This window comes from Triticum aestivum, chromosome 2A (assembly GCF_018294505.1).
Source record: "Triticum aestivum cultivar Chinese Spring chromosome 2A, IWGSC CS RefSeq v2.1, whole genome shotgun sequence".
Lineage (NCBI taxonomy): Eukaryota > Viridiplantae > Streptophyta > Magnoliopsida > Poales > Poaceae > Triticum > Triticum aestivum.
Window position 1 is genome coordinate 54,213,872 of NC_057797.1, and position 1,435 is coordinate 54,215,306.

A 1,435-nucleotide genomic window follows, 5' to 3' on the forward strand; every position below is an offset into this window, starting at 1 on the left:
CTTAGGCTAGCCATAATGGTGGTATCTTAGCTGATATCATGCACTCGGGAATAACAAACATGCTGATGTGGCACATAATTAAAGAAGAGAGAGAGGGTTAGAGTAACATAGATAGATATTGTATCATAATAAATGCTATGTTATTATGTGTCATGCATGTCAATAAATAAGATCATCTATGATACTAATATAATACTGAGAGTAGCCTTATGTTTACCATGTTCGTCTTGGTGAGCTCGCCAAAACATAATACTATATGATAACTAGCCGGTTGGAGGATCGGTTCTCCATGAAGAGGGCACGTAGGTAGAAATGAAATTAGGCATGCATGCAATGTTCTTATTAAATTGATAGAATAATGCCAATGCGTTGCAATGAGATATAAATATTATAGTACGTTAGCTTGTGATTTACATGTCAATAATAATGTGATTGTGTAAATAAATATTCATCAAATTCTGCCCGTGAATTACCTTATATTTTGATTAGAAATTTGAGTAAATTAAAGTGGAATTGATTTAGAATATAATTAAATTAAGGTGATTGATTATCATACACATGAAAGGTTGGACGAAGGGGTGGTGCGAAGAAAGGTGAAATGGAAACCTTACATTCTTAGTAGAGATTAATTATTCAAACTCCCGCCAAGTGCTCCCATGGCCAATTAAGAGGTAGTACTATACTCAAGCATGCATGTATCGGTGTATTAAATTCATCACACAGGACCAACAACGGAACAGAGCATGTCGCGTCATTTATAGTATAATAGTTCACTTATTTAGTACCACTCCCTTTAGCTCCATATTAGCTGTCTCGGAATGAAGGGAGTACTAGTTAGCTATACGACTATACACTAACATTAGAACCATGCTATATACCCCCTCCATACCTAAATATAAGACGTACGGAGGGTGTACATCCATTCGATTTTCTGTACGGCAGCTTAAATCGAGCCGTATAAGGTTCAGACTGTAGACGCAAGGGCGGCTGGATTGATTTGTCATACAGAAATCGAATCACGGGTGTCGTTCATGGAGCAGTTTCAATGACACTAACACATGACCTACCTTAATCTTTCACAATAATGATTACTGGAGCATGTGTTGTAGATCTCTATATCGACAACCCGCTTCGCTTGAAAGGAGAGGACGAGAAAAATAGAGCAGGGTGCAACTCTCACTAGCTCCATAAATGAAACCAGACTTAGAAATCTCAATTAGCATTCGTGGCCCTCTAGCCCTTTAAACTCGATCATGGGAGTAACCTCTACAACATCAAATATATATTATAAAAATGCACTTTATGACAAATGAAACCAATTTGTTGTTGTAGATGATGACATGTATTGCTATAAATTTGGTCAAGTGTAAAGAAGATTGACTCATGACTGAGCAGAACTTCAAATAATTTGGAACCGAGTGAGTAGGTAACCATT